This window comes from Neofelis nebulosa, chromosome 2, assembly GCF_028018385.1.
Source record: "Neofelis nebulosa isolate mNeoNeb1 chromosome 2, mNeoNeb1.pri, whole genome shotgun sequence".
NCBI lineage: Eukaryota > Metazoa > Chordata > Mammalia > Carnivora > Felidae > Neofelis > Neofelis nebulosa.
This window is the reverse complement of record NC_080783.1, coordinates 113,002,676-113,013,796: the sequence shown is the minus strand read 5'-3', so window position 1 is coordinate 113,013,796 and position 11,121 is coordinate 113,002,676. Positions and strand designations below refer to the sequence as shown.

The 11,121-nt window shown below is 33.4% G+C and overlaps 1 non-coding gene across 1 annotated transcript; it reads left to right on the top strand.

The window, feature by feature from the left end:
- Window positions 1-1,393: 1,393 nt before the first annotated feature.
- On the top strand, window positions 1,394-1,500 carry LOC131505758 (U6 spliceosomal RNA). The gene has a single exon (XR_009258534.1). It is a non-coding gene; the product is annotated as a U6 spliceosomal RNA (small nuclear RNA).
- Window positions 1,501-11,121: the final 9,621 nt, after the last annotated feature.

Genomic DNA, 11,121 nt, shown 5'->3' with positions numbered 1-11,121 from the left:
ATATGGAAAACCCAAAAGATTCCACGAAAAAACTGCTAGCATTGATTCTTGAATTCAGCAAAGTTGCAGGATATAAAATCAGTGCACAGAAATCGGTTGTATTCCTATTTGCCAACAATGAAGCAACAGAACGAGAAATCAAGGAATCTAGCCTATTTACAGTTGCACAAAAAAACCATAAAATACCTAGGAATAAATCTAACCAAAGAGGTGAAAAATCTATACACTGAAAACTATAGAAAGCCTATGAAAGAAATTGAAGAAGACACAAAAAAAATGGAAGAAGATTCCATGATCCTGGATAGGAAGAACAAATATTGTTAAAATGTTGATACTACCCAAAGAAATCTACATATTCAATGTGATCCCTACCAAAGTAACATCAACATTTTTCACAGACCTAGAACAAATAATCCTAAAATTTGTATGGAACCAGAAAAGGCCCCGAACAGCCAAAGCAATCTTGAAAAATACAACCAAAGTAGGAGGCATCACAATCCCAGACGCTAAGCTATACTACAAAGCTGTCACATCATCAAGAAAGTATGGTACTGGCAGAAGAACAGACACTCAGATCAATGGAACAGAATTGAGGACCCAGAAATGGACCCACAAACATATGGCCAACTAATCTTTGACAAAGCAGGAAAGAATATCCAGTGGAATAAAGACAGTCTCTTCAGCAAGTGGTGCTGGGAAAACTGGACAGCGACATGCAGAAAAATGAACCTGGACCACTTTCTACACCATACACAAAAATAAACTCAAAATTGATGAAAGACCTAAACATAAGATAGGAAACCATCAAAATCCTCAAGGAGAAAGCAGGCAAAAACCTCTTTGACCTTGGCTGTGGCAACTTCTTACTCAACACGTCTCTGGGGGCAAGGGAAAGAAAAGCAAAAATGAACGACTGGGACCTCATCAAAATAAAAAACTTCTGCACAGCGAAGGAAACAATCAGCAAAACTAAAAGGCAACCAACAGAATGGGAGAAGATATTTTCAAATGTCATATCAGATAAAGGGTTAGTATCCAAAATCTCTAAAGAACTTATCAAACTCAACACCCCAAAAAAAATAATCTAGTGAAGAAATGGACAAAAGACGTGAATAGACACTTCTCCAAGGAAGACATGTGTTGGTTGGTTGGCCAAACAACACATGAAAAAATGCTCAACTTCACTCATCATCAGGGAAATACAAATCAAAACCACAGTGAGATATCACCTTAAACTTGTCAGAATGGCTAACATTAACAACTCAAGCAACAACAGATGTTGCTGAGGATGTGGAGAAAGAAAGAGGGTCTCTTTTGCGTTTTTGGTGGCAGTGCAAGCTGGTGCAGCCACTCTGGAAAACAGTATGGAGATTCCTCAAAAAACTAAAAATAGGTGCTCACTTCGGCAGCACATATACTAAAATTGGAATGATACAGAGAAGATTAGCATGGCCCCTGTGCAAGGATGACATGCAAATTCGTGAAGCCTTCCATATTTTTGAAGAAAAAAAAGAGGTTAGAGAGGGATTATAGCCAAAGCATAAGAGACTCTTAAACCTGAGAACAAACTGAAGGTTGATGGGGGGTGGGAGGGAGGGGAGGGTGGGTGATGGGTATTGAGGAGGGCACCTTTTGGGATGAGCACTGGGTGTTGTATGGAAACCAATTTGACAATAAATTTCACATTAAAAAGAAAAAAAATAAACTAAGCTGAGGAAGTCGGTGTATTATGTTAACACAAAAAATAAAAAAGAATAAACATTAAAAAAAAAAACAACTAAAAATAGAACTACCCTACAACCCAGCAATTGTGCTACTAGGCATTTATCCACGGGTTACAGGTGTGCTGTTTTAAAGGGACACATGCACCCTCATGTTTATAGCAGCATTATCAACAATAGCCAAAGTATAGAAGGAGCCAAATGTCCATCGATGGATGAATGGATAAAGAAAATGTGGTATATACATACAATGGAGTATTCCTTGGCAATCAAAAAGAATGAAATCTTGCCAATTTTGGATGGAATTGGAAGGTATTATGCTAAGTGAAATTAGTCAGTCATAGAAAGACAAAAATCATATGACTTCACTCATATGAGGACTTTAAGAGACAAAACAGGTGAATATAAGGGAAGGGAAACAAAAATAATATAAAAACAGGGAGGGGGAGAAAACAGAAGAGACTCACAAATATGGAGAACAATCTGAAAGTTGCTGGAGGGGTTGTGGGAGGGGGATGGGCTAAATGGGTAAAGGGTATTAAGGAATCTACTCCTGAAATCATTGCTTCACTATATGCTAACTAATTTGGATGTAAATTTTAAAAAATAAAAATAAAATAAAAAAGTAAACGTTTTTAAAAAATTAAAAGAAAGATTCAAAATTAAAAAAAAATTCGTTTTAATCCTAATACAAATGTTAAAAGACAAAAACTTGTTAATGTATACAAAATAAAAAAAGAAGCAAACTGACTATAAGAACACAGTGTGTGTGTGTGGGGGAGGTAGTAAAGTGAGCAATTTTGCATGTGATTAAAGTTAAATTATTATTAACTTCAAAAAGATGGTTATAATTAAATGATATTTTGTTGAAAACACAAGGTAACCACAAATAAAAACTTATAGTGGATATACAAAAGAGAGAGAAGAATCAAAGGAAATCATTACAAAAACATCCCATCAAATAAAATCATCAAAGAAAAAGATAGCAAGAGAGGGCAAAACAAATGCATAAGAGATTGAAAACAATTAACAAAATGACAATATTAAGCTCTCATCCATCAATAATTACTTTAAATGTAAATGGACTAAACTCTCCAATCAAAAGACATAGAGTAGCTGAATGGATTAAAAATAAATGATCTACTCTTATGACATCTACAAGAGATTCCTGTTTGTTTATTCATCTAGTTTACTGACGTAGAATTGGCATATTATATTAGTTTCAGGTGTAGAACATAATGATTTCATATTTGTATATATTGCTAAATGATTACCACAATAACTCCAGTTAACTCATATTACCACAGATATTTACAAGAAGCTTGCTCTGTGATGAGGTCTAAAATGTATTCTCTTAGCAACTTTTAAATATGCAATGCAATATTATTTACTGTAATCCCCATGCTGTACAGTACATCCCACGATTATTTATTTATTTATTTATATTTTTGGAAAGAAAGAGAGGACAAGTGGGGGAGAGGGGAAGAGGAGGAGAGAGAGAATCTTAAGCAGACTCCATGCTCAGCACAGCACAAAGCCCAAAGTAGGGCTCGATCCCACAATCCTGGGATTATGACCTGAGCCAAAATCAAGAGTCAGATATACTGACTGAGCCATCCCAGATGCCCTTCCATGATTTACTTTATAACCAGGAGTTTTGTACATTTTTATTCCCTTCACCCATTTTGCCAAACCTTCACCCAAGAGACTCAATTTATTAAAAAAAAATATTTTCAAATTTAAAATTATAATTTTTATAGGATTTTTAAAGTAAATGGTGGACATGTCAAAATTTACCTATAAATGAATAATATAAATGTTGCATGTTATGTTGTTATATGTTATAAATTTACTGATAAGGATGGTATATATGTTATATGAGAACATTTATGTAAAAAATAAAAACTATGGTATATACATAATTTATGTCACTATGTAGTCTTTAAAAATAATGCATTTAATGAGATAAAGAAATGGTCATTACATATTGTTTGAGGAAAAAATGTGTATATGACATAACATAAGGTATGATTTCAATTTATAACCCCCATGCTTTTGTGCACAAACACATATATCTGTAGAAGAAATTTTACAACATGAAAAAGCAAAGAGTCAGCAATAATCACCATTGTTTTGGGGCTTTAGTTGAGTTTAAATTATTTTTTCTGTTTGTTCTGAATTTTTAGTTTTCTATAACAAATACATATGATTCTAAAAAAAGTCAACACCAGAATCAAATCAAAATTGTTTTAAACTTTTACTTTTCACTAGTTTGCTTATAAAATGAAAATTTATCTTATTTTTCAGGTATACAATATAATGATTTGATATTTGTACATATATATACACACATAAACATATGTGTCTATCTATATCTATATATCTATATCTATATCTATATCTATATCTATATCTATCTATATCTATCTATCTATCTATCTATCTATCTATCATCTATACCTTTTTGAGAGAGAGAGCAAGCAGGGGAGGGACATTGAGAGAGGGAGAGAGAGGATCCCAAGCAGGCTCCACACTGTCAGTGCAGAGCCCAACACGATGCTTGAAATCATGAACCATGAGATCATTACCTGAGCTGAAACCAAGAGTCTGACAACTAACTCACTGAGCCTCCCAGGTGCCCCAGATATTTGGATACATTTTTAAATAGTCACCTCCATATGTCTAGTTAGCATCTGTCATGATACATAATTAAAGAATTTTTTGGTGATAAGATTTTAAGATTTATTTTCTTATAAACTTTCAAATAATGACTGTGGTATTATTAACTATAGTTGCTATGATATATGTTATACATTTGTCACATATGCTATATGTTACATTGGGATGTTATTTATTTTATACCTGGTAGCTGGTACCTTTGACACCCTTCACCCGTTTCACTCATCCCCCACCCCAGATAGCTCTAGCAATCTTAATTCATTCTCTGTATCTATGATCTCACTTTTTTTTTTTGAGATTCCACATATATAAGTGAGATCATACAGTTGTCTTTCTCTGCCTGACTTATTTCACTTAGCATAGTGCCCTCATGGATCATCCATGTTGTTACAAACAGCAAGATTTCATTCTTTTTTATGGCTGAATAATAATATTGTTATTATTATTATTATTATATTAATATTATTATATATCACATTTTCTTTATCCCCTCATTCATTGATGGACACTTGGGTTGTTTTCATATCTTTACTATTGTAAATATTGCTGAAATAAACATAGGATGCATGTATCTTTTTGAGTGAGTGTTTTTACTTTCGTTGGATAAATACCCAAAAGTAGAATTTCTGAATCACATGACTGTTCTATTTGTAGTTTATTGAGGATCTTCCATACTGCTTTTCATAGAAGCTGCACAAATTTACATTCCCACCATCAAGGCACAAGAGTTCCCTTTTTCCATGTCCTGAACAGTTTCTTGTCTTTTTGATCATAGCCATTCTAACAGATGTGAGGTGATATCTCATAGTGGTTTTGATTTGCATTTCCCTGATGATTAGAGATGTTGAGCATCTTTTCATGTGTCATGTGTCAATTAGCCATCTGTATGTTTTCTTTGGAAAAATATCTATTCAGATCTCTTAAATAGGATTTTTTTTACTGTTGAGTTGTGTGAGTTTTTAAATATATTTTGGATATCAACCTCCTATCAGACAAATGGTTTACAAATATTTCATCCAATTCATTAGGTTGCTCTTTCATTTTGTTGATGGTTCCCTCTGCCGTGCATAAGTGTTTTAGTTTGATGTAGTCCCACTTGCTTATTTTTGATTTTGTTGCTTTTGTTTTTGGTGTAAAATCCAAAACATCAATGCCAAGACCTTGGTCAAGAATCTTACTGGTTATATTTTTCTTCTAGGAGTTTCATGGTTTCACATGGTTTCACATTCAAGTCTGTAGTCCACTTTGAGTTAATTTTTTTGTATGGTGTAAGATAGTGTCCATTTTCATTCTTTTTGCATGTATGTGTTCGTTTTACCCACCACCATTTAATGAAGAAAGTTGTCCTTTTATCATTGCATATTTTTGGCTCCTTTGTCATAAATGAATTGATCAAATAGGTGGGGATTTATTTCTGGGTTTTTATTATATTCTATTACTCTATGTGTCTGTTTTTATGCCAATACCATATTGTTTTGATTACTATAGTTTTCACTATGTTTCAAAATATAGGTTGAAAGCAGGGAGTGTAATTTCTCCAACTTTGTTCTTCTTTCCCAGGATTGCTTTTGGAGACTCACTTTAGATTTAAGGACATACATATGCTGACAGTGAAGGGATGGAAAAAGGTATACCATACAAATGGTAACCAAAAGAAAACAAGGGTGGCTATGTTTATATCAGACAAAATAGTCTCATAAAAACTGGCTTAAAGTATATAAGAATATCATAATGATAAAAGAGTCATTTCAACATGAAGATATAATAACTATAAGTGTATAAGCAGCCAATATTAGAGCACCTACAAATATAAAACAAATATTGACAGATCTGAAGGGAGAAGTTGACAGCAAAATAATAGTAATAGAAAAGTTGAATACCCTACTGTCAATAATGATAGAACATTCAGACAGAAAATCAATAAGAAAATAGCAAACTTGAACATCACTACAATCCAAATGGACATAACAGACATATTCAGAACTTTGCATACAACAGTAGAATATTTATATCATCAAGAGTATATGGAACATTCTCCATCATCTATTATTGATCTATCATGATCTATCATAGATCTATCTTAATCTATTAGGCCATAAGTATTAACACATTAAAGAAAAATAAAAATAATTCCCAGTGTCTTTTCTGCCCCAAATGGCATGAAGTTAGAAATCAGTAACTGTTAGAAAACAGAAAAACTCACAAATATTGGAAACTAAGCAATACACATTTGAACAAACATTGAGTCAAAAATGAAATCAAGAGAAAATTTTAAGAGTATCTCAATACAAATGAAAATGATAACACAACATGTCAAAAACTATGGGGTGCAGCAAAAACATACTAAGAGGGAAGTTTTTAGTTGGAATGCCTGCATTAATAAAAAAGAAAGGTCTCAGATGAAATCTAACTTTACATTTCAAGGACTAGAGAAAAAACAAAGACCAAGGTTAGCAGAAGGAAAGGGAAGGATATAGTAGATTAGAGCAGAAATACATTGAGTAGAGAATAGAAAAATGAAAGTGTTTTTTTTTAAAGATCAACGGAATAGAAAACTCTTAACTAGACTAAGAAAAAAAGAGAAGATTCAAATAAGTAAAATCAGGAATGAAAGTGGGACATTACAATTGATGTCTCAGAAATAAAGTGAATTATGAGACTATTATGCACAACTATATGCCAACAAATTGGATAACTTAGAATAAATGGATAAATTACTAGAAAAATATGGTCTAAAAATCAAATAAAGAAAAATTAGAAATCATGACTAGACCACTAACAAATAGGTTGAATATATGATTCAGAAAATCAATATATGATTGTCATCTGCAAACAGATAATTTTTCTTCTTTCTTTCCAATTTCAATGCCATTTATTTATTTTTCTCATCTAATTATCCAGCTAAAACTTGCAGTATTGTGTTTAATAGAAGAGGTGAGGGTGGACACCTTTTCTGTGCCTATGACCAGAAAAGCCTAGGACCAGACAAAATGGCTTCATGGGTCAATTCTACCAAACAGTAAGTGAATACTAACAATCTTTCTTAAATTCTACCAAAAAAATGGAACATTTTTCTTTTTTTTTTAATGTTTATTTATTCTTGAGAGAGAAACAGAGCATGAGTGGGGGAGGGGCAGAGAGAGAGGGAGACACAGAATTTGACGCAGGCTCCAGGCTCTGAGCTGTCAGCACAGAGCATGATGCAGTGCTCTAACTCATGAACCATGAGATCATGACCTGAACCGAAGTCGGACACTTAACTTACTGAGCCAACCAGACACCCCAAAGAAGGAACATTTCTGAAAACATTTTGTGAGGCCAGTATCATTCTGATACCAAAACCGGAAAAAAGAGCAATAGTAGAAAACTACAGGCCAATACCTCTGATGAATACATATGCAAAAGTCCTCCACAAAATGTTAGCAATCTGAATATAATAGCACATTACAAGGATCCCACACCCTGATCAAAAGGTATTAATTCTTAGAATGCAAGGATTGCTCAACTAAGCAAATCAATCAGTGTAATACACCACAGTAAAAGAATGAAAGAAAAAAAACCCAGCACAATAGAAAGAAAAAGTATTTGACAAAATTCAACTTCCATTCATGACTTTAAAACTCTTGACAAAATAGGTATAGAATGAACTTACCTGAACAAAATAAAGGGTATATATGAAAAGCTCACAGGTAGCATCATAATCAATGGTGAAAAACTGAAAATTTCTCCTCTAAGAGCCAGTATAAGGCAAGGGTACCCACCCTTACCTCTTCTATTAAACACAGTACTGGAAGTTTTAACTGGAGAATTAGATGAGAAAAATAAATAAATGGCATTGAAATTGGAAAGAAAGAAGAAAAATTATTTGTTTGCAGATGACATAATCATATATGCAAAATACCTTACAGTCTACACACACACACACACATTAATTCAGTAAAGGTGCAGGATATGAAATCAACATACAAAAAGGAGTCACATTTCTATACACAATGAATTATTCAAAAAGGAAATTAAGAAAGCAACCCCATTCCCAATGAGAACAAAAAGAATAAAATACCTACAAATAAACTTAACTGAAGAGATAAATGACCTATACACTGAAAATTAAAAAAAAATAGTGAAAATTAAAGAAGACACAGGTAAATGTAAAGTCATCCATGTTTGTGAATTGAAATAGTTATGTTAAAATGTCCTATTAACCAACCTAAAGATTAAATGTAACCCCTAACAAAATTGTAATGGAATTCTTACAGAAATAGAAAAAGCAATCTTAAATTTAAAGCAACAACAAAAAATCTCAGGTAGCCAGAGCAGTCTTTAGCAAGAACAAAGCTGGGAATATCATACTTCCTAATTTCAAAATATACCTCAAACCTGCAGTAATCAAAACAGTACAATATTGGCAGAAAGACAGACATATAGACTAATGTAATATAATAGAGAGTTCAGAAATAAATTTATGTATCTATGAACAATCCACAACACAGGTATGAAGAATACATAACAGGGAAAGAATAGTCTCTTCAATAAATGGTACTGGAAAAACTGGATTTCCACAAGTAGAAGAGTCAAGCTGGATCATTATATCACATCCTGTACAAAAATCAACTCAAATGTATCATCATAGGGTGTATCAACTATTAGATCATGTCTTTCTCCCACATCATGTTATTCATTCTCCTGTTTATTCAACTGCATGTGCATGTACTTATTAATTTGTTCACTTTAAAAACATGATGGCTGCCTCCTGTGTAAGGAACACCTTGGCAGCCCCTTAAGGTTGGGCTGAATTCTCCGCATTCCCATTTGCCTCTGGCAAAGCCCCTGCCTAGTATAAAGTCATTGGTTAGTGAATATTATCTTGAACAATTACCTGAGTGAATGGCAGGCCTTAAAACTGTTTAGAGGTCATTGTGAACTTCTCTCCTTGCCCCACAGGTCTCAAAAGAAATATTTCAATATAAGACTGAGCTTCTCATTACCCTGCTCAGTCTTTCCCCATTCCCACAGGTCTAAGCCACTATTTATGTTCAGTAATATTTGTGGTTCTGGGGAAAGGGTGTGTGATTTGCCAAGTTGTTTCTCTTAATATCCACTTTCTTCCTTTGCCGAGGCAGTAAAAGTTACTGAGTTTCCAGAAATCCAGTGGATTGTAATTAACTCTAAACTAGGTAAATTTTATTCTTGAAAATCCTGTCTTGGAAATTTGCCTCAATGGAGATGCCAGCTTAATATTGCAAGCACATCCTCTGATTCTTAGGCATCCCTATGCATAGGACATTCTCATCATGGTTTGGACTTCCAGCCTGAATTAGAGGAAAGATTCATTTCTGACTGATTTTTAATACCAGTAAAGAAACAATGTTGCTCTTTGCATTCAACTGCTATTTGATGATTCATAGTTGAGAAGTCTGCAAGCTATCACTGCTTGCAGAAAAAGTTTCAAACTCACAATTTGGAAAGAAACATATGTTCTTTTACCTAATGTTGAGACAATTCCTTCATCATAGACAGAGGCTTAATAAAAACAATTGCTAAATTACCCCCAAAACAATGGGAATATGTCAAAGGCATACAGAAGACAACTGATAGGAGCTCCTACTGAACAAAACTAGAATCGAGAATGAAAGTAAGGAAATATTGAATACTCAAAGTGTAAAATAAATATCTATGTGTCAATACTAATATAAATAAATGGCTTAATAAAAATAAATGGGAGACAGTAGATCTTCATACAGAAGATGGCCAACGTTATCCTGTTTAGCCTTAGCCAGGTCAGAGGACATGAATACATTCTTGGGAGGAGTCAGTCTTCCAAATATTCAAGTAAAAGGGTTAGTGAATCTGACCTGATTTTGGCCAATCATTACAATTAGTAAGTAAATTCAGCAAAGTTGCAAGATATAAAATCAATAAATATAATAATTTATATTTCTATACACTTTCAATGAACATTCCTAAAGGGAAAAATTTTAAACTCACACATTCTGCTTAAAATATTATTAAAAAGAATAAATTAGGACTACATTTTACCATGAAGTGAAAGACTCATATATTAAAAACTACAAAGCATTGCACTATTTGTTGAAAAGATTCTCCCTCTTGTATTGCTTTTGCATCTTTGTCAAAAACTTAATTGGGCATATTATCATTTCTGTGTTCTTTATTTTAATACATTGATTAAAGGGATGTCAACCCCTTTGTCAACACCACAATGTCTTTATTTTTGTGACTATATAGTAAATCTAATATCAAGTAGAATAATAGCTCCCACTTTGTTATTCTTAGTCAAAATTGTTTTAGTGATTTAGGGCCTGAAACTTTCCAGATACATTTGAGGGTAAGCTTCTCTGTCCACAGAAGAGCATGCTGTGATTTTGATAAGAAATGGATTGTGCCTTAGATCAATTTGGGGAGAACTGGTGATTTTTCTATGTTGAGTCACCCAATCCATGAAGACTGTGTTACTCCATTTGTTTAGGTCTTCTTTCTTGTTTGCTTTATTTTTTTTAATTATTTATTTTTTTAAGTTTATTTTTGAGAGAGAAAGCATGAGTGCAGGAGGGAGAGAGAGACAGAGAGACAGAAAGAGAATCCCAAGCAGGCTTCCACATGGTCATTGTGGAGCCCATGCAGGGCTTGAACCCACGAACTGTGATATCATAACATGAGCTGAAGTCGATGCCTAACTGACTGAGCAACCCAGGCGCACCTGTTT